General features: G+C 41.1%; 1 protein-coding gene across 8 annotated transcripts in view; it reads left to right on the top strand.

Moving 5' to 3' along the window:
- The window catches only part of arhgap12b (Rho GTPase activating protein 12b), a 67,516-nt gene that overhangs the window by 19,169 nt on the left and 22,244 nt on the right, over positions 1-26,103 (top strand). The window lies entirely within an intron of this gene.

Below are 26,103 nucleotides of genomic sequence, written 5' to 3'. Positions count from 1 at the left end.
CCTATCAAAGTAGTAATATGCAGGGAATGTTGACGTTAGAATTAATTTACTAGAGTGCAAACTAGCTGCTGTTGCCATAATTATTTTACCCCATTGTAAATCCAGGTTTCAATGTGTCCTGAGCAGTAGGCGTAGTTGCCAAGCCAAGCAAAATGTTCCCAGAATCAGAAAGTGAATTGATTGGAGCAACAGATTTTGTCATTGGTTCTCTAAAATGTTCTCTTATTCTCAGTTCCCTAAACTCCTCCTCTGAACAACTCCCTCCAACAGTTTTTCTATTCAGCATATTCTTGTTTTGGCCATTGTCAAACTTATAAAATCCAGAGTTCATACACTGAACGCACTTTCAGTTCATTGTCCTGAACAGGAAATGGGAACAGGTCTCATCCCAGCTCCTCCGAACCATCTCTAGGCATCATTTGACCCTGATCCAGTGTCCCCCTTTGTTACTCTGAAACAAACCCACTGACCCTGTCTGCTGCTCCCATCCAACCCAACGACACCGTTGCTACAGATCTCTGTCAGCCACACTCAGCAGGAGAGCACACCTCCTGGCTCAAAGTTACCGAGTGCCCCAGTTCCTGCCCAGCTCGGTGCACATTCTCTTAGTGGGCCATGGACAATTTGGCGGACAGAGTTGCCTTTGCGTGCCATTGGTGGTTGAGCAAAACAATAGTGCCATTCTGGCTAATGTGGCAAGACATGCCCGGTGGAAATTGAATTGCTTTCTACACAAGCAGCTCTCTTACAATCAATTACCCAACCAAGACCCTTTTATGGGTCACTCAGAGGCCGAAGAGGAACAAGGCGGTCCACTTGGAGATATTCAAGTCTGGGAATAGGACAGTTGGTTCTGGGCTGATACTTTACAGCCTCGTTATTTACCTGGATCTTGTGTGTGTTTATCAAGTAAACTTGAAGCATTCAATGTTTTGCATTTTGTTTCATAAGCCAATAAGTTGTTTGTTCTTTACCCAAATTTAAGGTACCGGGATCACTGAGATCAAGTGCTTCTTGCAGCAGGTATCACACAACAGCAGGTGGTTGTTAGATCGCCAAGAATATGTTGAAGTGTAAGTCAAGAGGGGGCAGCCTGTCTAGAGTTCAGTATTTGGTCATGTTTTCAGTGTGACATGCAGACCAGTGGCCAGCTGATGTTGCAATTCATTTCTCTAAAGACCCCAAGCATGTGACCAGGCAGTATAGATGACAAGGCAGCCCTCTCTCTGGCAGGGACTGTAAACAACAATGGCTTTACAGTGGCTGGTCTGCTACTGGAACTTTTCTCTGGATGGGTATAGAGAGGAATGGGGGATTGAGAGGGGAGCGCTGGCTAACTTGGCAGTCTGTGGGTAGTGAGCCGAGTGACCCATGACCCATGGAACTGGGACACAATGGATCTGTCTGTCACTGCTTCTCCACCCCCAGCTTCTACGCATACACACTCAAACACCCTGAGTCATGGCATGTGGGCCAATGAGTTGATGGGCTGGAGATTTAAATATGCCCTTTTAATTTCGTGGCATGTTTCCTGGCCTTTTCACCACAAGACCTGAGTCATTATTATTCATTTATCTAAAATGACAAATGCCCATCACAGTTTGTCCAAAACAGTCGCTATTTAATCTGAGGAACAGCTGAATAACTTGATGTATTCAGTTTGATAACAGAGGAAAGCAAGTTTATCTTTATGTTTTAGAACCTGTAGTCAATACATGTTTGGTAGTCTTACCTGATACTCACTGTTTGAAGGTGTGTCTTTAACTGATTACACACGTGGCTTGTATTGTGGTCAGAGGAGCAGCTGTAAACAGTCTGCCTGGCTCGGTTGGATTCGGTGTGGCCAAAAGTGCCAGTGGAAAGGGTCCCACATGCCACTACAGGAAAATGGCCTTTTTGCCAAATCAGTTGTGTATAAGTGGTGGGTTAATGGTACAATTTATTTACATTATCTATTAAAGTGAAACTCTCGCCAAAAAGCAACCTAGGCTTTATTTTTGATTGTATATAAGTCAAACCTTGGTGTAAAAGCATCATTACGACGAAAGAGGCACTTTTCGATCCCCGAGTGCGACCTAACAGGCAGGAGAGTAATAATGGACCGCTCCTCAAGCCTTCGTGTCAGGTCACACTCGAGGAATCGACACTTTTTGTCTGCCATGACGGCGGCGCGCCGGAGTTGCAGCTGCTAATGTGAGTTGTTCAAAAACCTTCTTTTAAACTCTGTGTACACAAACAATGTTCTCAATGCTTGTGTTAATGTGTAGAGACCCTGGTGATACTACGAGCAAAGTTTCATTTTGTGTCGAGCCTTCTTAGTGTTTCAAAAATAGCGATTTTAGCGGTAAATCTTTCAAGTGCCTCTTTCATCGTAATTATGCTTTTACATGAAGGTTTGACTCATATACAATCACAAATAAAGCCTCGGTTGCTTTTTGCCGAGAGTTTCACTTTAATCTGTAGATAATTTTTATTGGCTGAAACAATCAGTCAGATATATATATATATATATATATATATTGGGATTCAGGCAGACACATTGATCATACAAGCCAGTTCTGCCCCCATTGTCTTATACCATTTAATTTATAACCTTCATTTAATTATTGCATGCCCTTTGGCAGCACTATCACCCCCCTCCATGATTTGTTCTGCCAGCAAATCCTCTGTATGTTTGTTGTATTATTCTTTCCTGAGGACTATCAGAAAAGAGACCAGTTTTGCTGTAAACATTCGGTTGTTGCTGTTCCTTGAAGTATCTTGCTGTGAGGTGCCTGAGGCAGAGGAATAGAATGAGTTGTCCAAACCACCCACTGTGCTTTCGGTTCTCTCTCTATCTGCTCAGGTAATTCCATTTCCTCATTGTAGATGTGTTTTCCCCACTGTGGGACATCCCTGCTGTCAGTCTCTCCTAGCCCCATTCACACAGCCCTTTCAGTGTGGGAATCATGCGCCGATTCTCCGCATCGCCATCTGTGTGAATGTTACAGATGCGCAGAGGGGGCAGTTCTGCTGCAGCTCTGGTGCGCCTCTGGAGATGGTATCAGCAGAGGCGGGCCGGCGTCTGTGTGAATGGAAAAGCTGGAGGCGCAGATCAGGGATGTGTCGGTCTGATGGTGTTCACAGTCTGACAGCTAAACAGATCCTTCACTCATCAAATAAAAGAGAAATGTCCCGCACTTTCACCCACAAAGCAATGATACAGGACGAAACAACAGTTATGATGTAACTGGTAGTGTCTTTGGCAACTTCTATGAGGATAAAAATACAGCATCCATCCAAGTGAAAAAATGTCATCCTGTCCATTCTACCAACACTTAATTTCTGCCTGTAAAACAGTGTCTGTCCCCGGCAATTCCCGCGGTTGAATGGCGGTGATTATGTTGCTTGATTTAGAGCATAACAATAAAAATCACCGCTCCTGCCCGAGACTTCAGTGAATGTTCCCCTAGAAAACAGCCTCCCTCCCTGCTAGTGAGAGTCAGACAGCGTCAACTGTTTATTGATGGTGATTGTTTAATTATGTAATTTAGAGTAAAGAACGTAATGTTTTTCACTTTCCAGGATGCATGGCGGGTCAGGATCTCATTCACGCCACATTATAACAGCATCCAAATGATTATAAACACTCGGCGGATACATGATTAGATATTCAGGTCGACACTGGGAGAAACGCGTTGAAAAAAACACACAGACGTCAACATCATGACGTGTACCATCACACCTCTTTTGGATCTGCAGCACCGGCGTGCTGTGTTAAATGACACACTGGTGCGGCTTTACGTTGCTTGGTTCAGTGTGAACAAACAAAGGCGGAGAATTGGCGACCCTGCGCTGTACAGATAATGCGGAGTCTCTGTGAAAATGATCTCCTCACCCCCATTTCTGGATCCTCATAAAAACATTCAGAAAACTGAAACTGATAAGATGGCTTCATACAGCTTGTCTAAGTCTCCAGTAGCCCAAAGAGGCCAAATTATTTGTTACACCCTTTTTTTAAATTTAAATATTCAGTGTTGCTGCAAGGGGATGAATGTTAATCAGAAGACAAAGATCTTCTTTGACAGATTTTTTTCTGACTAAACAAGCTAAATAAACAAACTCTCTTTGTATTCATGACTGAATAAACTGAATAAACAAACTGACCTTAAAAGACAACACAATTGATACTATTTTTGTTTGTTTATACGTGGCGGACCCTGTGACCTTTCTAGCTTGACCAATCACCATCAGTCAATAGTGAACCCTGTCTGGCTTTTCACCTGCTTGCACAGATGCTGTTTTCCGGGAGAAAGTTCACTGAAGTCTCGGTCGGGAGTGCTGACCGTCACTGTGATTTTCTTCTATATAGGTTGTCAGAGACAGTTACTAAGACATGACAAGTACAAATTCTAGTTTGAAATCATAGCACATAATCATTGCCATTAAACTTCAGGAACTGCCGAGCTCTCAGTACCGGGGCAGAAATGTGAGGAGTCGGAATGACTTTTCCACTCCTATAAGATGCTGAAGACCTGACCTGCTACCACAGTACTGGTGCTTGGTCTTGTAATGTTACTTTTTGGGTTGAAGTGTGGGACATTTCTCTTTAATTTGTCAGACTGTGAACCCAATCAGACGGACACACTCCCATTCTGCGCTGTCTGCATTAGGGGTGTGCCAAAATATCGATACTACGATATATCGCGATATTTCGTCTTGAGGTACGTTATCGATACACTGGTGCCAAATATCGATATTTAAAAATGTAAAAAAAAAAATATATATTTTTTATTTTTTTTTTTTGCCCCACCACCCCTCTTCGGAGGACAGCTTTATCTTTATTCAAACATAGGTATACAACCAAATAACATTAAAAGAAATGGTTTAAGTAGCTCTGAAACCCACACATATAGATATTTAATGATAGTTGTAGTCAGTGTGTGTGTTAAGAAGAGACACTGTGCAATATACTCTTTGTTTACTTGGCTGTCATTCATGTGAAACTGATTGACAATGTTTTGTAATTCCTGTGAAATGGATTCAGTGCAGTCAATAAATTCTGAATTTCTTCAGTGACACAGATATCGTGATGTATTGTGGATGAAATTCCTTGCAATATATCGATTATCGCAGAATCGCTGTATCGTGATATTATCGTTATCGTGGGCAAAATATCGTGATAGTATCGTATCGCGAGGTACCTGGTGATACCCAGCCCTAGTCTGCATTTACATTCATTCACATATATGCGTCTCGCTTCTGTTGCTGCCCTGTTACTATGTCTGCTGGCTTATCAGCGGTGGAATTAAACTGTCTCCCAATCCCACCTTTTTAACTTTAGCACAGACGGCAAGGCATAATATCGGTGCAAGGTTCCCACCTTGAAAGGCAGTATGAATGGGGCTTGTGATACTGACGGATGACCTGAACAATTTAGCTTCTGGTCACCTGTTAATGTACACATCTGCACACACATACCCTTATACCACTTGCAAATGCACCCTATACCACTCTGCAAAGAGTTAAAGGATTATGTGGGAGTGTGGCAGCAGAGGAGGAAAGAGGGAGAGATGTGTGGAATTTATGCCACATGAAGCTCTAGGGTGGCAGGGTGGTGCTTATCTGGGTCACATGCTGAAGAGGGGGATCATTAAATTTGGAGCATAAGAAATCAGTACTTGAGAACACTTATACATATGCATGATTCAAACACAATCACACAGTGACAAAGTGTCAGCTGCACACTGACTCACACCACAGTGTACCATGCTTTTCCTTATTTTGCAGCTGAAAAGGCATTGTCAGATAAAAGCACTCTTTGCTGCGTGTTTGATTTTCAATTAACCTGATTCACTGGGGTTAATACCCTGATGCGCCACAACCAGAGTGCGCAGCGGCACCAAGGTGTTCCCTCTCTGTTCTTACCAGTAATGAGTCATCATCTGTTTGAGCTCATGCAGACACACTCGTCTTTGTCTCTGCTACGGGGCATTCTGTGAAGAGCAGAAACTAATGTGCAGATATGAAGCTAATAAAAGATTAGGCCTTGATTTTAAACGTGAAGTTAACTTAGCTTTTCCATCATGTTTAGTGTTCTGGTACCGAATGATAGCGGAGTCGCCTGTCGAGGCAGGATGATGATGATAAGATGTGTTTTCCCATGTGGGTGCAGCACAGTTCAACAGCACAAATTATTTCTTTGCGCCTTGATAGTTTACACAGTGACTCATCCATAATTGTAGTGCTGAATTGCTTCATTACTTGCCATCCAGAAGCTATAATCAGGGATTCATTTTTGATTTGAAGCAGGTGCCCCGATGTATCAGCATACTTTGGTAAGCCAGTTTTGGTCGTAGACTGGTTCTGCCAATACTTGACCCATCATGGATTTAGCTTTTTGGGGATTTTTTTGTTGCTGTAGTGTCATTTTCGCAATTTGTTATGATTCTATAAATCCAAACATGACATTGATATGGAAAATCACTATTATTTAAGGCTTTAGGGCAGGAGTTTATTGTAAATAATGTGAATAAAATGTACACATAGAGGTTTTTTTTTTTTACCCTTTCAGAAGCAGGCATCAAAATCAAATCCCTTCTCATACAAATGAAAGAAATAAACAATTCAGTAAAGTTAAAAAAAAAAGTAGTTGACTCATTTAAAAGAAATTAGTAGAAAAAGGTTAATTCCAACTTCTCAATTAGCATACTCATACTCAAGCTGTATCTCATTTGGTAACAACTAGTTGCTGTTGCAACAACTAGCACAAGTTCATTCAACGTACATGAAATATTCACTCAAAAAATTAAATCAAGTTGTAGTCTTTTGCCCAGACAGTGCAGTAGTATTGCAGTTGTTGGGCCTTTATATGTAATGGGAGAACGTACTCTGCATACTTCTTGTTTAATGGGATGCCAACAAATGGTCTGTGCATGCAATGAAAGAGTGATCTGCTGAATGCAGTACATGGTTGCAATTCAATTAAAGATATAGTATGTACACATTTTAGGTTAGAATGTCTAAAGATTTTTTTAGGACATCCTGTTCAGTTGTGTACTTTGTGTACACATTTTTTCGTTTAAATTTTTTAAATTAGGGACAAATTACATGGCACAGTACAGAAATACAAATGTTTCCCTATTGTTTTTTCTTTTAAGATAACAGGAACAATGAACACTATCTCCGCAAAAGCGAAATAACACCAAAGCGTACATTTTAATATGTTTAATTATAATTAAATTACGTTATTTCGTTATTTCGTTTTTTAAAAAAATGTTATGACACAATGAATGCAATCATCACTCAGTTGGGAATTTACATGACAGATTGTAGAGTTTAAATCTAGCGGTCCAACAGACAGCTTACAGCAGTTCTAGTAGTGTTGAATTCCAGCTCTTCTGAAGTCCAACTGACACTTTGGTCATGGGGGATCCGTTGTGTGATAGCGGAGTCAACAGCTGGAATTTGCACCCACGGTCAGTAGTATCAGTAGGTGTATGGGCAAACAAACAAACAACAACCACCACGACCATTATTCATTGTATTATTACATTTGTGGGAAGTTATTACAATAAAGATTTTCACGTCCCCACAAACAAATCCCTGCAAACGTAATAGTAATTACATGTGCGGCTCTTGTGGAAAATGTATTGCATTTGTGGGTTTATTACATTAAATGCTGCAGATTTTTGTTACGTTTGTGGGTTTATCGACGATATTAATTGACAGTGTTTTTCTCTTAATACCTACTGTAGGCCTGATGCAGATAGACAATGAAGCCAATAAATTATAATAATAAGGGAATGTTCTACCTGCTCTAATAGCCTATGCACACAGCGCAGGTCTTATTACAGGCTATAATATCTGTAACGTAAACATTACTCAGCCTAGTGAGGGAAAATAAGCTTTATTTGTGATTAAGGTATGACGATGAGGATCCCGACGATTGGCCTTCCTTTCCTTCTCAAACTATGTTGAAATTGCATCTTTAAACAGCCCAATTTTCGAAATTCCCCCGAACCCTGTTAAAAAAAAGACTCTTTCTGCGAGCAGTGATGTTGGTATTTGACCACTTTTTTCAGTAACGAGTAATCTAACACGTTTAGATTTCCAGACCAGTTATCAGATTAAAGTTTCTTATCATTATTTTTGTCATTTTCCTTAGTAAAAATATATATTTTTTCTTTCTTCTTGTCTAGGGGAGTGATGTCACGTTTGTGACAAGTCACGTTTTCAGCAGGAGTACAACTCTCGTGTAACACCACGCAGCGACTCAAACACAAACAACAATGGAGGGAGGGGAGAGATGCGTTTTCTAGCTGGAATTAAAGTCATTATTTTGAGTTCCTCTCGGCTAAAGATGAGAATATTAAGGTTTGTAGTACACTCTGTGCTGGCGACAAAGTACTATCAAGCGTCGAATGTGTTTTAAGGAGTAATCAGTAATCAGTAATCAGATTACTTTTTCAAGGTAACTGAGGCAACACTGCACGGGGCTAAAGCCCCAGATGTTTTGCACTCCTAGCGACGCCCCTGCTCTGCCCCCCTCTTTATTTTCATAGAGAGACCCCCTAATGGCAGAAATTACATTGTGTATTTAAATGGGCGTAGTTTTACCTAAAACATTTCATATTGTTTTTTTTATTTTCACCCCAAGCATGTTCACTGTTAACTGTACAATGTTATTATTGAAATTTCTGCAAGATTTCCAAAATTCCTGAGCTTAACTTCCATGTAAATTTCCTGAAAATATGATTAGCCAACTATTTGCAATCACAATCATTCATTTCAAAACCCTTTTTTTCACATTCCTAAACAAGTCTTAAAGGTGCATGCTCTTGTTGGAGCAGTGCCTTAGTAATTTTATCACACACAACACTCTCACTGAGCCTCTCATACCTGGCTCATCACAATAGAACTGTGACGTTCCCATGACAGCTAGCTCCTCCCACCAATCTGCTGCTCAACTAACGAGGTAGATAATTGCACTAATCTGTCATCATCCTCATCTAGTTTGGCTGACCTTTCCATTGACAGGCTGGGAGGAAACCATTGACAGAGGCATTGGGATCAGCTGTGATCACTTTGTTTTCACACACAGCTGGTGGCAGACTTACCACAACTCCAAATTCTAATCTCCATATTCTTCTTCCAACACCCGACAAAGGGGACAAATGACAGCAGATTTTGGCAGTTTGATGAGTGCAACCTTTTGGATGTTATTTGCTGTGTATAATTGAGCCTCAAATTGCTCTTTGTTGCGCTGTTTTTGTGTTTCTCAGACCCTATTAAGATTAGACCTCCAAGTTGTTTTTGGCTTATTTCTCTGTTTCATGCAGGTAGGACTGGGTGATATATCTGTGAAATAATATAATATTTTTAGTAGAGGTGTCATCATTCTCTAAAACCGCGATTCAGCTTGACTCGTGACATTAACTTTTTTTTTTCAGCACTGAAAGCGATGCTAAAGACAGACAGCAGAAGAGAGAAGCAGAGATAAATCTATGGAGATAAATGACACCAAAACACGACTACAGCAGTTTTTTTTATTGAATTGACTTTCAGTACAAACTGTCACTATGGTGTAGAGTCGTACAAGATTTACTCACCAAATGGAAATTATGTGAATATTCAGCGCTTGGCAGGCTCTGTTTCTGACAGAAAGACATATTCCACAACTACATTTACAGTAGTTGTAGAAACTGTACTGGAGAAAAGAAGACACATTATGTATCTGCAACCTAGAAGCTGATAGTATTCTCTGAATAGAATGTCAACGACAGGGAAATAAGCCACATTAAAACCACATTCATCCATGGACAGGACCACTCTGAATGATCTTGTTAATACTGAATTTGAATTTGAATTTGAATTTGAAAATCAAAAGCACCTCATAAATGCGAGGGCTGGGCAACAACAACTTATAACACAATGATTTTGACCAAATACCTCGGTATCAATGTTGAGACAATACTTTAGGGATGACAAATGATACTTTATCACAAATTTCATTGTGTTATTATTTTGTGAATCATCCGTAAGGTGGATATAATGAGTGGGTAAAAGCAAGTAGAACAGTCTGTTAAGTTCAAAAACTCACTTTACTGTATTGCAGCCTTTAAACCGGAATACTCAAAGGTGGCAGGGTCTAACATATTAAAGAGGTCTTAGTATGCTAATTTAATGTATGATAATATTCGGATACATACTTGTATTTGGCACAGTAGGTTTACATACTGTCATTTTCATAATTACTGTTACATAGTGACGCACATAAGTTACGGAAGTAAAGGATGGACTCCAGACCAGGATCAGTGTTTTCTGTGGGAAAGAGTAAGTCCATTTTGTGTGGACATAAGGCTTTTAGACTCTGCAGACCTTTTACATGCACTAAAATGCTACACAGCATAATAAAGGAAAGGCAGAAACCCAAAAAGCGGAATATGACCTCTTTAAGACAATATCTACCCTTATATCAGGGTAATGATTCAATATTGATGTATCAGGCAGACCAGTTTAAGGAGCATGTGTAACTGGATCGTGTGAACCACAGACTTAACGACCCCGGGTTCACAGCCTCTGACCTTTAATGACATGTTGGCTGAACTTTGAGCACGGCCACCCGTCAAGCAATCCACTGTCTCATTCTCTTTATGTTCCTTCATCTGCTCTGTATTTTCTGTCACTCCTCCTTGCTCCGTCCCTCTCTCTGCCTGTGTCTCTGAGAGGCTCAGGTCATTCGGCTAATGAGCACTCCTATTTAAGGCGAGCACCACGGCCCTAAATAGATCTCTTAAGATCCTTTAATCAGCCGCTGAGGCCTCCTCTGTTCTGTGTGACGACAGTCTGGATGCAGCGAGGTTGTTAACAGTAGCTAGCCACATTCACATACCTGCTCGGGACCTTGCAGCCCCGACTGGACCCGCCTCTCTTCTTTTGGAACATGTATTCATACCTGAGGAGCCCACACTACATTGTGAGTAGCTTTTGTTCTCCACTAAAAGCAGGATGAATTAATGTGACGGGCGGCGTTAAGGCTTAGGCTACTTGGCTGAGAGGAAAGTAGAGCAGGTGTTAGTTTGTCAGTGCAGTGCTGCAGTCAAACCATTACAAGAACCAAGACCCACTGAGTTTCTGGTCTAACTGTGTATTCTGTTGGATTATTACTGTTTCGTAGTTATCAGGTGAAAATGATCAAAGTAAATTGATTCTGTACGGTTAAGGGTTTGTACAAAGTCTTCCAAATTTGAAAAATGCCTAGAGGAACAGCACCCAAAACTGAAATCCAGTCATTATATCCTCCTGATAGAAAGTCGGCTGAAGTTTCGTAGTCCACAAAACATTTGACTGAATTTTTATTGTTTAACAATTAACTGTGTGTCAAATCACTGAAATATATATACAAATCTGTATGAAGTCTGATGGTTCCTAAGCACTAAGTTAAGATTCTTATATATAAATTATATATGTATTATATAATACATATATTTGCCTAAAAACGCATAATATACATGCTTAAAAAGCTGTATGAACTGATAGTTAGGTTAAGATTCTTGTTTCCCTGCTACATTACCTTAACAGTCATTCTTCCTAGCCACATGCTTGCTGTTTCAGTTCCTTCTAGGGGCACTTGCTTGTCTATTGTTAAGGTTTTGTGTTACATAACTGAGGAGAGTTTAGTGGCTGTTTTCAGTGTCCACTTTCAGCATCAAAAGGAGTCAATACCTGATCCAGAGAAAGAATAAAAAGTGCCTCTGACCTTCACGTAACTGCAGGGCAAATGCAGTTCAACTTGAATGGCCTGCTGATGAGAACAGAGTCTGTCAGTGAACACAGCTGATATTGTGAGATGTGACAGTGCCTTGAGGTTGCATTTGTGCGTTCACGTCCATGCACAAAGGTGATTGTATTCGTGATTAAAGCTTTTCTTCAGTATTGAACAGGTTAAAGGCCCTCTTCTGCTCAGTTCTGACACAGCTGCCCTCCTCACAGGACAGTAAAGACTGAGAAAAGACAGAGATTGTTAAGCCATGTTGGCTTTACCCTCTCCACCCCCAATTCTCCACCGTAACCACAGCTGTCTGATCTACCTACTTTGGCTTATTATTCTCTGTTGCTCCGGTCCAGTTCTGTCTGGAACTCTGTGTCACAGCATTTTGGCCGGCTCTTTCCCTCCTGCAAGGGCCAAATAACCTCTGTGACTCCTCACACCTCTCTTTAACCCCCCTTTCATTTCTTTCTCTCTCGTCCAGTCATTGTCAGCTGCTCAGCTGTAGTAACTGAAGGCTGACTGGCCATTGTTTTTCTCTGTACCAAGAGCCCTTGTGTCCCACGCTGTCTCTGCACTTCATGTGGCACAGCATCAATAGACCTCAGGCCGACTGCCACCAGGCCCTCTGGGTCTACTCCGTCATGACTGTCAACCCCCAAATCTGTGGGGAAGTTAGGATTCAGATAAATCAGGGCCTAGTTTAAAGGGTAATTTCACCTGGAAAAAACAATGAAGCATTTCCTTAACTTGACTGCTTTGTAATTGAGATTTTATTTTATTTTATGCCAGCTTGTTGTGTTTTTCAATCAATATGGCAATAATACATTAACATCTATTACAAGGGCTGCAGCTAACAATTATGTTTATCCCTCATTAATCGGCCTTACCTCTTCTATTAGTTAATTCTTTTGACAAGAAAATGTCATAAAATCAAAAAGTTTCAAACTATCATCTACTTCCTTTTTTGATCTAAAAAAGCCTAACCCATACATGACAAATAATAGAAGCAACTCCTCGAAGAAGTTGGCATGTTTGTGAATGTAGTTAAAAAAAGATTGATCATTTTATTGTTGATCAGAACACACTAATAGATAGATGGACTGATTATTTGGCACCGAGGTCTTTAGCATGTTGTCTTGTGATACTGGTGCGTAAAGACACCCTTGTTTTACTGAACTTGATAAATTCTCATGACAGTATTGTCCAAAAACTATGCAAAAATTCAACATCTGTGTAGATAATAATTCCTACAAGTATGTTTTGTATATCAGATACAGTGTTCTTATAATACCTTATAATTGATGACTATCTTGCAGATGACCTATTTCACATTAGACCATTCCACATGAGGGAAAGCAAAGGTGTAAGTTATAACATTAATGATGACTCTATTCCATTTAGTTAGTTGAAAAGGGAAAATGGTCATTTTAAAACCTTGCATTGTGTGATTGTTCACAGAAAGTCATGTATAATACATACACTATTTTCGTTCCAGTCTGGACAATTTTAAGGGCATGTCACAGGGTCGTGCATCATGTAGCACATAGGGAGTGATTAGAGGCACAGTCTAGGACTTTTTCATGAAAGACATTTTCACATATGTCACAGCAGGTAAAGCACAGGTATAGATGATTGATTTTATTCAGCTGCTTCCGTTTCAGGCATTTTTCACAGCAGACATTAGGACTTGTCATAGCAGGAAAAGCACAGATGAAACTAATAGCAATAGAGAACACATGTGCTTTTCTTACCATGACAAGTCAAAATGTCTGCTGTGAAAATGCCTATATAAGTGTAATGCAACCTAATGAAACGGGTTACACTGTTACTGTGGTAGTTCTACACAACTATCACAGTAACAGTGTAACCCATTTGTGAGGTTCCCTGTGATATCCATATCCCACCGCGACAACAAACCATTACTGTATTGTTCAATACAGAACTACGCTGTATGGGTCGATAGCAGTCACCCATTCCCATTCTGTTCATTTTAATTTGTCTATTGACCACCGGAGCCCATCGGCAACGCCTGAAATTAGTCAAGATAATTAAAGTGAATCAGTCAAACCTCAGTAGGATGCAGTCCTAGATACTGATGACACCATTAAGACTGCTGTTTTTTGGTAGACTCCTTTTTCTTGTTCTAATGTCAGTTAACATGTAAACATGCTAAAAAATGTGGCCTTTTTTTGACTGATTGGGTTTGACTGGATGCAATAAGTAAAATAATGAGTGACTTGCATCCATTGCCTCCAGTAACCTGGATTGTTGATTAGATTTGTTGTGCCCTTTTCTCCACTTTGCCATAAAGGTTTCAGTAGAAGTCTTGGCTGAGAGACAAGATTGTGCCATCAAATTGTGACACAATGGAAGATGAAGATGAAGAAATTTAAATTGTATTTGTGACTCCTTACCATGGTGTCATGGTTCATACCCTTTAAGACCCAGGCATGATTATCTATAGGGCGCTAGTGTAGCAAATCCTTGTTCATAACAGGTGCTTAAGACTTTCCCAGAACAGTGTATCCATTCCTGGCAGCCACACAATATATAGACTTTGCTATCTGATGCCTCAAATTTAATCTGGTCTTTTTCTTACCTTACTTCAGTTTAGACATCTATACACTAAACTAGGCTACTGTAGGCTGTCTATTAGAGATATACTCTTCAAGCCTCATATTCAGCAGTGCACATAAAAAACTGTATACCATTTTTTTTTTAACAAGGTATACAGCCAGCCTTTGAACAATTTGGTAAATATCACACCTCTCAAATATAAGGCATGGTATCATCATGAGATACATAAGGCACGTGCATGAGACCTTGGTTTAGTTTGTGAGTGCTTTAAGGTTGATATTGATGCCTTAATGCCAACAATAGCATACTCGGCCAAAGTGTCCTTGAGCAAGACACAGTCTCTACCAGTTGACTCTGACCTCTCAGATGGCAATAAGTATGCATGGAACAATATGAAAAAAAACAAAAAAAAAACAGGTCACGATTACCCTGTCCAACATAAAACACAATTCACAATACAATCCTGTTCATCTGAATATTCTCTATCTCTTAAAATTTCACTTAATCACTTTAACCTTAGATTTTGTGGGGAAATATTTTTTTTATTGCATCACAGAATACCAATTACAAAATAAATCAGGAGTCCAACATAGCACTGTGCAGCAGCGAGTGAGTCAGCTTTTTCAAATCATTCAAGTGTGGATGTAGATAGATAGACAGAATTACTTTAATGAACCCAGGCTGGGGAATTATTAATGGTTATTATTATTATTATTAACGGATGTGTACAATTATCTGGATATCCACTTCAATTTATTGTGATTTTTTTAATTTCTTTTTTTTTTAATCCCAAAAATGTCTTTATTGGGATCTGTGATAAAATCATGTATTGTCCCATCCTTAGTAGCACGGCACTTCCTCTGGTGTGGCTCAATATGACTAAATTCTTCTTTGTCTCCCAGCTGATAGTCTGGTGTCTGTATTGTTCTGTAGAAGGCACGCATGTAATCAGTTTGCTATCAGCAGGGATGTAGGCTTTAGTAACCTGTGAGGAGCAGTGAATAAATGTTACTGGGGCGTCCCTGTTATCTAACATTTTGATATCTCTGCTCTGCTGCAGATGACTCTTTGATATATTTGGTATTTGTGCTGTGACGCCTGTCACTTGATCTGCTTTTGTCACAATCCTAGCTTGATGTGTTGACGTCTGCAGTGGGAACATTTCTGGATCCTGAGATGAGGTTGGAAGTGTACTCATTTTGATTGATTTATTTGCATTTTTAAACTTAAATAAACTCAAGATTTCAAACTGATACCAGGTTATTAGTTTAACATGCCATGTAATCATACTGGCAGTAGGATTGCATGACGCTTTTTATTTTATTTTCCGCTGCTCAGGGTTCATAGAAACGTGACAGATTTTATCTCAAGTTGCTGCAGATGATAAAGGCACACAGACACACACACACGCACAGGCAGCCTACATGATGTGTAATGAAATTAGCAACATGTGCACATCAGTCATTAATTAATCAGTCCAACACAGAAACTTCACTACTTCATGTAATCTGCTTCTCTTGAAACCTAATCCACTGAAACAGGACGTTCTGAGGGCTCTTTGTTCCTTTACATATTGAGGCTGATGTACTTTTCATGGTTTTATTAGGCACGTGGAGAATGTGTGTTTGTTTGTGTAACACATGTGTAAAATGGGATGTGTTTGCGTGCATAAATTCTGTTGTCTCAAAGCGAGAGTTTGTACAAGAATGTGAATGTTCTGTCTTTGATGTGCCACAGAAATGACTTTTCATTCGTGTGCTGGTCCGGTCTGCTACAAATAAAACACAATTCATGATGCACATCCCCAAATTAACTGTTAGACAGCAATGACAGTCTGCAGCTAGAATAATTGAAATCTTGTTCTAGTTAGCAAGGAAAGTCTTTGGAAGTCTGATATGTGGAATATGGTTCCAGAGTTGACTGGCAATCATTGTCCAGTGCACTGGCAAATATACACTGTGTGATGAAGGGGAATCTTAGTACTACAGCATGCAGTGACTTTTAGAATAGTTTTCTTCTTGACCACAGTTTGTTGTTGACCCTTTCCTCTTTCACCATGACTAGAGCTGCAACTATTTATTTTCATTATCATTGTTTCTGCCAAATGATCTTGTCTATAAGAAATAAGTGTCCGTTATCCCGATAACCAACAGATTTTCAATCATCGAAGTCCAAGAAAACTGGCCAATAATAAAAAAAAAGAAGTTTGAGCCAAAATAATTTAGGTATTTCTTCTTAAGAAATTCCTCAAAACAACCAGTCAGTCAACTGACTAATCAGTCAGTCACTTAATGGTTGTGGCTTGAAGCATGACGATGGCCTGGCGCACAGTCAGATCCAAGAATAAAACGTTTCCCCATTTTGCTTTGGATGAGCTGGTGTGCACCTTTCCAAGAACTTTGGCATGAACTGGAACAGCTGTCTCTGAGCCAGGCCTTGTTGCCCAACATTAGTGTTGGACCTCACTAATGCTCTTGTACCTCAGCTGAAGCAAATCCCTACAGCAAGGTTCAAAAATCTGCTGGAAATCCAGAAAATCTGACGATCAGAGGCTACTGCAGCAGCAGATTACTTCAACAGTCACCATCACCACACATGTAATGTTTGGGTGTCCATTTAATTTTGGCCATGTACTGCCGTACTCTGATCCTTCCTTTATTTTTCCTGTCCAATTTCACTTCAAAGACTGAACAATCGTTGCTGTATTCCAAGAAGTTTTCCGTATTCTGTTAACTCCCTTATTTTGAAGGTTTTGCTTTTAATATTTTTCCAGATGTTATCATTCCATTTCAAAGGAGAGTGATAGTTTCTGTTGTATATCCCCCCTTTTCTTTTCTGGCCTCCTCCGGCTCTCAGAAATCCTCTGCAGATCTCTATCTGTTTCCCCACAAACAGAACAGATTAGCAGGAATATTTTAGGGAATATTAATAACTGACTAAACCACAGCCAGCTCCCTTCCAGAGCACTTCTAAACACAGAGAGGGAGAGCTACTGGAGGTTTGTCTAATATGAGCTGATTTCTAGTATAATGCGCTGTCACAAAGTGATTATGTTCTTTTATGATGCCTGCGTACATTTTCAGTCAGGTACAAAAAGATGTGGAGTAACGTTCTACCAACAAAGGTTGAAAAAACAGGAATTGGTTTGAAGTGTCAGTTGACACGTCTGAGACCATTTTTGTCTTGTGTATGGAGACCTGTCTCCAGTGTTGCTATTCCCCTGTTGCTTTTGAGAAATGATACAGAGAGCTAACAGGACTTTCCAACCAAATTAGCAACCAGTAAAATGCTGCATATGTGTTGACTCATGTATACTTCTGTGAGAGAAACTCTGACACTCTACTATGCATGCAGTGAAAGCTGATGATGCCATGATGTCTTTCACCACACCAAGAAGAAATTATAGATATTTTTCTGTCATCACACAGTATTAGAGCCGCACCTAAACAATGTGTTTTATTATATTGACATTGGATCCGGCATTGTGGCGAAAACGCAGGTTTTCCCATAATTTTAATGAGGCCAGGGCTTTTTGGCTGTGCTGGTGCTGGCCACAGGGGGGCTGCAAAACAATGCAGCTGGCTGCTGTGGAAAAGTGGAGCCGACTCAACTTTTGGAGAAACATAAGCCTGAGATCAGGAGAGCGGGTTATTTAGCATGGATAAATACTACAGAGGGAACACAACAGACATGTATTTAGGATTTCATCATGAGTCTAACTCAATTCCAAGCCAAAATGTGATTGTTGGAACTTTGTAGATCCATGAAGTATAGCTCCAACTAGCGTGTTTATTTATTGATTTAATTTTTTTATCATTATTTGATCTATTAATCTTTAGATTATGTGATTCATTATTTAATAATTAAGTCTAGATACTGTCCGAAAATGGTTAAAATTCCGTCACAGTTTGCTTCAGTCCATTTCAGTATCTTCAGATTGCTGTCCGGCTATTGTCCAAACCCTTGAAATGTTAACTCAACTATAATGTAAAAGAGAATAACAGCAAATTCTCACATTTAAGATGCTTGAAACCATCAAATGTTGGACATAATTGAATTGAAATCCGTTTTCATCATTTGAAGTGAACTTTGATGGCCTCAACTCTACAGGCTCACGCCGCTTTTACCCCTGCCTCAGCCCATCTAACCAGCCATTCAGTGCCCACAGAAGGTTGCTAGTGTAATTAGCTTGAACCAATCACGCTGAATGCATGAGGGCAGGATTAGTCATTAACTGGGGGCTTAGCTATCAGCTACAGAGGAACGCTGCAAAGTCTCTGCTTCAGCTCTGTGCTCCCTGCAACCAGGAGAGACATATAGAGAAATAATTGTTGTATTAGCAAAATCATTCTTAAAATTAAAGCAGCGCTGTCTGCTGTTGTGTTAAAATCCAGAGGGACTGGTAGATGGATCAGGTACCAGCCATAAATGTGTCAGACGCACTTGTAGCCTGGATGTTGCTCTTTTCACATCCTGAAGATAATTTTTCTGTAGTTTTGTCAAAAACTGTCTGCATTGGCACTCATTAACCCAGTTTTTATCCCTTGTGTGAGAATGTAACGTGTCATTTTTATTGGTGTCAGCACAGAGCAGAGCCTCTGTTTGTTTTGGCCCTGCAGTGGAAGAAAACCCGATGGCAGCGACTTTGAACACACATAGTCTTTGTACGGCAAAGACCACTCGAAATGAGTAATAAGAGAGAGATTTGGCAATGCCTGTTCCATTAAAGAAATTGAATTTTACTTCAGCGCGTTGTCGATATGTTTCTCCCCCAAACCTGTCTGCGACTAAACAGAACAAATTGATGCTGTCACGACGCTGGCAGGTCGTTTGACTTCTGCAGCCAGAATTCATTTACCGGGCCGTTTCCTGTTTAGTCTGCCCTCTCAGGAGTATACGCAGAATCCATCACATCCTGTTCTTCCTTTTTTTTTTATTGGATGGTTGTGTGGGTAACAGATTGCAGTGCTGCTCTGTCATCCCGTCCCACAAGTCTGGCCGTCTGTCTCACACTTTGATCGCTGAGCACAGACGCTGGCTTGAGACGGTTGTGCAGCTTTTAAGGAAGTGGCGCATCTGAGTTCAGGTTTTAGCAGAGAGTGAAGAAAGAGGCGGGGGACTGCTGGGGGTTTCGGATGTCACACCTGCTGTGTGGATCTGTGGCCTCTGACCCCTCTGGAAGAGAGAAATGCAGGAGTCTCTGCATTATGTGCACATCCAGCCCCTTTGCTTGCTCACACTCCTTCCTCTGAGATGGAAAAAAGCCTGGTCACACCAGCATTTAAAATGGTGAGATTTTGGGGCAAATTCAGTTAATTCCTATAGAATTGCTGTGAAGTCACACATGTTTGAAGTAAATCTAGGCAAATCTTTGGCTGGTTGACCCACCACATTGTTGAGCAATTGCATTTTGAGGGGATGAAGAGCTGCAGAGCCCCGATTGCTGTCTTCACCATCCACTCTCCATTAACCTCCTGATGGAGTAAAAACTGCTCCACAAATAGCAGTCACAAATCACATGGTACCAACGTCTTTTGAATAAATGATGTGAACGAGCTAAGCGAGTTTGCAAATTGACCATTCGCGATCTTGTTAGCTTTGAGGGCTTTATTTTCTTAGTTCAGTAACTTTGTATTTAACAAAGTGGTGTACAGTGGTGAACAAACTGCCAAGGGGAAGTAAACAGACCAGTAGAGAAAATAGAGAGAAGCCCCAAAAGCTTTTGCAATGGAGTATTGTTGGCCCAGCTAGCTAGCATATAAGTGCCTAGCTCGCATCTAGCCCTGTGAGTCCGCCTCTTGATGAATTTGGCAACCTATTGGTGTGTTTCACCATCTAGAGGGACCGTCATTGCTGTGGGGACAGGTGCGGCCGACAATGACAGCAGCATGGGTAGTTAGATTGGATTATTGACAGTGACCCCCAGTTACTGATGATTGTCCCTCATAAAGGTGTGGATTTTTAACATTATTCAGATTTTTCATATTAGACATTTAAGACCATATTCAGAATACGTAATGGAAAAATAGAGAAAAAGAACATGATTGCTACATTTAAAAAGATGGCGTACTGTGTGATATACTGAAGTTACTCTATTAACTCTAATAAATTACACCATCCCAACACCATCTCAACGAATAATAAATACACTGGACTTTTGCTCTCTCTCAATTGGATATTCTGACTTTGTGGCAAGCCTGGCTATAAGATGAGGCCATAAGATGAGACTGTTGTTCACTCATGATGGACTAATATGGACACATGTGCAGACACACATGTAATCTGTATGTACTGTCTAGAGCTTGAATTCAGCTCTATATGCTACTGCTGTAATATGTTTTGTCAAAGGTCATAACAAAAGAAAAATATAGTGAGCATCATCAATCAAGAGCATTTCATCATAAGTTCCATTACTAAATGTTGGCAACAAAATGTCACTGGTAGAGGGTAAAAAGTGCTGTAATAAGTATAATAATATTTATTTAATATTCTTGACCCATTTTGGTCCTCTGTGCGCCCCAGGAATGTACTATTTGTAAAGTGTAATGTTGTGGTCTCAGACAGGGGCACTCAACATGAAGTCGTGTGCATTCTGCATTCAGTTTTCTTCCACAGATGAAGTTTGCCTCGACTGTAAGAGCAACTGAGAACCTCACAGGTTCTTAACAATGTCTTAACATAGAAAGTAAACGTAAAAGTAGAAAAATTGTTCACTTTTTAGGACAGCTTGCATTCAGACAGGCAGACTTTGGACTGTGACTATGCAAAAGAAGCTGTTTGTGCCCAGATGAACAGATCTGACGACTACAGAGAGACGAGGAGAAAACACGCCAGGGCAACTGGGACAAAGCAGCCTGTTACAGAAATCATATCATGCACACTGACAGTAAGCAGCATGTGCAAAAACATGGTCTCCAATTGTGTGTCATGCAACTGTGCATCCTCACACACAAACACACACACACACACACACACACCAGCAGCTGTATGCTCTTGTGCTGCACAGATCTGATGATAGTTGAGCTACACAGACACACACACACATTCTTCAACACTCGAGGAATGTGTCCATATGCTTGAATGAGAGGAACTGGACTCAAAAGGAGATGTCTGGCTGATTCTGGCTCATCTGTGTTTTCTTTCACGCTCCGACTCGAACCTTAGTCCCCACTAGAATCCAAAAACCCTGTGATCCATCGGTCGCCTATAAAATAACCATGGACGTGTTGTCCCAGATATGAATTGTTTGATTCCCTCGCTCTAGTTAAGCTCATTTACTGGCACACTCATACTGCAAAATCTGTGGCCCAATACTGCAGACTGGTTCTTGGCTAATGACAGCGTCATGAGACTGTGCATGAGGGAGGGGAGCTGGAGGCTTCCCCCATCCTCCTTATTAACATTTCAGGAGGAGAATATGATTGGAGAGGCAGTGTGCTACACAGTTCTGCTGCTCACACAGAAGACATGAAAACAGCATAGATGCTGCTTGACCAATCTTCTGTGTTTTGTAGATCTGCAATTATGTAAAACGGATCATCTCAACATAAAACCTTTAGATGAGCTGTCAATTACAGCTTGTTTTCTACATGATTGTACCATTTTGTGCTCTAATCTGGTGAAGCGCCCTTTTCTGCAGCCTTGAAGCTCCTTTGTCTGCAGTTTCCAAGCAGCAGCGGTGTCTATCAGACCAGTTATAGACATTGCGTCTGTTGAGCTACTAGAGTTTTATCAGAAGCGGGGTGTATTTCCACAGACACAAACTGACATTTTAGCTGAGCGCTATCAGCTCGGGACCAAAAGGTTAATTGCTCTCGTCTCTGTCAGGTTGTGAGCGCTGCCGAGTCTTCTGATCCGTGAAATGAAAGTAGCTGTCGTCATCCTGACGAGTGAAAAGATGCCGACTCACTTTCATCTTATGGTTTCTCTTGATTTTCTTGTGCTTCCACTCAGAAACCCTGCTCATGTTTTGCTGACCTGTGTATGTGTGAATAAAGTCAATATTCGCATTCCATTAAATTTTTTTTTTTCAACCCAGACTCAAGTATTCAATCCTCGTTCACCATGCCTCGCTGGACTACAGTAGAGAACTGGAACTGGTTGCCTAGGAAAGTGTGTGATTGTAAGCATCTGCTCTTGTGTTCATATTAACATAACATTTCTGTCAGTCTCTGCTCAGGAAGAGGAAAGGGGAGGGGGGTCGGCTTGTCAAATGCCACAAATGTGATGATGGGGGAGTGGGCGAACGTGGTCTGACACCCAGTGAGGTGGAAATGTAGGTTAATCTGGTCATATGGACACAACCATCATGATCAGCATCATACCTCCTGGAGCAGAGGGGGGAGGGGGGAGGGGCTGGAGAGGGGCGTTGGCACCGAGAGAGGCAGAGAATGGCCGAAGAGGTTTGGTGCACGATTATCAGAGGATGCAGCAGAGTAAAAGGCCAGGGAGTGTTCGCCGAGAGGGGAAACGGAAGAGAGAAATGGAGGAGGTCAGCGGACATAGATGAGAGGACTGAGGACAAAAGAACAGAGGGAGCAGAGTGGATTGATGCATTGGCTCAAAGGTGCTGTGCTTCCCCTCCTCCCCTCTTAACCCCACGGTCCATCTTCAAACACTCCTCTGCATGACCGCCTGATTGGTTAGGTGTCGCCATGGTCACAGATGCAGTTCAGTCAGTCACCATGCCGCCGCTCCCCACCACCCCACCACACTTCCTTTAACCTGCTTCCATCTAATTCAATTACACAATCACATTACGTAACGTAGTTAGGGAGAACACACGCGCTGAGGTGTAACATCGATGCCATCTGTGACGGAAGAAGGAAAGACCTTTTTAAATGCAGCGCAGAGCCAATATTTAAGCCTTACTGATGTGATTATGTCGCCACGGGTGTCGTGACACTTAGATCTGTGTCTGTTCAGGTCTGACAAATGCTTCCACTTTTCTTTTGCATGTTGTTTATTAAGTACAACTCAATGTGCTGTACAAACATTTAAGCCTTAAAGAGGAAGTACGTTAGCTCAGTTGGTAGAGTGGGCGTCCCACGTGCAGAGGCTTTGTCCTCGCTGCAGCGGCCCCAGGTTTGAGTCCCAGCCTGGGGCCCTTTGCTGCATGTCACCCCCCTCTCTCTCTCAATAAGGCCATACAAAGGCCAAAAAAGACAACAATCGAAGAGGACAGTAAACAAAGTTTAATGTTCACATCATATAAGACAAATTATTATGAAGAAACAGAAAATAAATGTTGACATATAGGCTAGGGGTGTCAATAATTTGATTTAAAAACTGTACTGAACAGAACTGATAACATTGTCAGAGATTTGTTGAATCACTGAAGGGTGGAATTCTTTCTTAAACTCTGGAAACTTCATTTCTGGTAAATATTATTGGAACTTGTCTGACCCTAACCTGCAAAAAAAAAAACCCCATCAGGATAAAGTAGAACTGCTGTGGTGAAATACCACAATATTTTCACAGCAGCATTTGAAAATGTAAATCACAGTTGGTCGTGAAACCAGTCATCTGTTGATCTTCACAAATTCTGATGCGAATCTATCAATGCATAGCCATCAGTGCTGAGAAAAGAATAAACAGATCAAATCGAATTGTGACCTTTAAACTGCAGGTCAAATCAAATGATGGATTTCGAGAATTTTGACACCCTAATAAAGACATGCATAGTAGTTCCAAGTCATTAGGCACCTGAATCATTTAAGAGGTGAAGGTGAACATAATACTGATGAGGGATTGTTTTAGTCTATTTCTTTAAGATGGACAGAGCTAATAAGCTGGTATATAAAATGTGATGAAGTATATTGTCTAGGAGTCTCATATGACTATTGTTTTTTAAGGGAAGCTCTCAAAAATATTCCCTCTCAACCTCTTTTACAGTCTACACACAGCCGCTTTTGTTTTTATGTCCCCGATCAACTGAATCACCAATGATTTTAGGGGAGATGGTCCAAACATACGCTGTTATTTTGTCATTCCAATCAGAAAGGGACTACAAAGACATGCCAAGACATGAAGTGCATAGAGTAAGTTCTGGGACGTAGCCTGGAAGAGTCTATGATGTAGGCTCTTAAGGCATACTGAACCCTTGAGAGGTTTGTCGTTTTAATACGGCCGCAGCAGATAAGTGATACGTGTTGGGGCTTTGCCATCTAGTTATTTATATACAGTCCAATCATAAAGATTTTCTTTTCTGTTATACACCAGTATGAACTGCAAAACGGATGTAATGTTGTCTATCTCCTTTGTCAGTCAGGATGCTGGCTGCTGCAGCAGCAGCATTATTGTGAATCAGCTGCAGTTTCTGAATCAGCTGCAGCAAGATGACTGAATTACATCACAGCCCTGTTCAAGATAACAGAAAGGATGGAGCATTTGAGCTGCTGCCGTGTGGATGCATGGGCTGCGTCTCTGGGAAAACTGCTGCACAGATAGTAACAATGTCTCAAAGTGCAGCATGGAGATGCTGCACACCATGTGTGTACCAAGAGAAAGCCCTCCCTCTCAAGCAACTCACCTCATGGCCAGATTCATTTGATGGAGACACCCACCCACTCACCAGCTACCCTGCTCCCCTTCCTCCCTTCCAACCCGAGGGAGACACCTAGTGGATTTGGGTTATAACTACAACTCCACAGCCCCGCTGCCCTCACCCTGATCTGCACTTCTTTTACGAGCAGAATAATTTATGGTGCGAGGCGCAGGCATTTTCAAATGATTGAACAAGCACAGTGGGACAGGACGCTGGGTAGAGTGGAGAAGGGGGAGGAAGGGGGAAACACCGAGTAGTATTCCCAACCTGGTGATAAATACGAGGGCTACAGTAAGCTGCGTTCACGCTGCAGAGCATAATCTCATCGGGCTTCATTAGTGAGCCAATTCTCATCAGCTCTTTTGCTTTTGCTGTGTGTGTCTCTTCGGTGAGACTGTATTGGTTGGTTCCCCTCTGCCTTCACATACTCCATTAGACCTCTGAGCTGAATTAATCACATATTTCCATGTTGGGCGTGCCTACACACTCTGCAGGCTGCATAATGTATTCTAATGCAGTTTTTCGGGATTCTATACTGTACCTCATGCTATACTGAAACTCATTTATCACGGCTGTGCAGTCAGACCCTTCCGCATTCAACAGCACTTCTCTCTCCCCTGCCTATATCCGTCACTACATCCAGCCCTCATATATACGACTCTCCCCTAAACTGTAGGGTTAACTAGAGGTCTGCAGGTACATTGTGGGAAGGACCTCATATATAAATATGTAATAGATGAGTGAGTTCATTCATTGCTGGTTGTTGTTATCTGCGTTAGTAAGTGATATCGAACCTCAGCTTCTTAGCTTATGGTAAATGGTATATGGTAACACAGCATCCAAAAACAAAAATACTGTAATCGGATTTGTTGAAGCCTGAAAATATTTGAAACAAATTAATAACATAACTAATCACACTGGTTGGATTGTTCAGCTCTCGTGTGGATTTAAGCAGCAAGCGTTCAGTGTAAGAGAAAAGAAATAACATAACTTTATCTGTAAGAAGTGTATTTGATTCACATTCATATAGTGTGTTGACCTCGACAACCCAACTGTATTTTAATGTGAACTTTCGCAGATGTCACTGATGCTCTGTAGATGGTACCAGTGATGACCTGGGTGGTTTTAATCACCCGTTGCAGAGCCTTCCTGCCCTGGCCTGTGATGATCCATGCAATGTGTGAATTTAAGCGTATTTAGAAATGAAAGACCTCTGAAACTTCTGTAC

This window comes from Sparus aurata, chromosome 19, assembly GCF_900880675.1.
Source record: "Sparus aurata chromosome 19, fSpaAur1.1, whole genome shotgun sequence".
Taxonomy (NCBI): Eukaryota; Metazoa; Chordata; class Actinopteri; order Spariformes; family Sparidae; genus Sparus; species Sparus aurata.
This window is presented reverse-complemented; position numbering and strand designations above follow the sequence as displayed.